Here is a 342-nt window from a genome sequence, read left to right as displayed (position 1 = left end):
GCCAATAGGAATGGTCGCCAAAGCGCCAACAATGAAAAAGCAGTCGAGAATGTTTTTTTCTCCTGCAGTTCTGATAAATAGTTCCAGTTTGCCGTAAAAAAAACGAAAGTGAAAAGGTATAAATGATAAATCGAGGAAGCTTTCCTGATATAAGGATTTTTTTTCCCTTTTTTTTCTTTCATTTGTCCACAGCGCATAACATTGTCGTGTGTGTAAGTGGGTTCATAATTCTATCAACCAGGGAAGTTTATTAGGTTATCTCCCTTTTTATTCTCTGATCTGAAGTGGTTTATATTTTGATTAAAAAAAATGTATGGTGATAGACGACATTTGAGCACGTTT

Source organism: Parasteatoda tepidariorum, chromosome 4 (genome assembly GCF_982258835.1).
Source record: "Parasteatoda tepidariorum strain Cologne lab strain chromosome 4, Ptep-v5.0, whole genome shotgun sequence".
Taxonomy (NCBI): Eukaryota; Metazoa; Arthropoda; class Arachnida; order Araneae; family Theridiidae; genus Parasteatoda; species Parasteatoda tepidariorum.
This window is presented reverse-complemented; position numbering follows the sequence as displayed.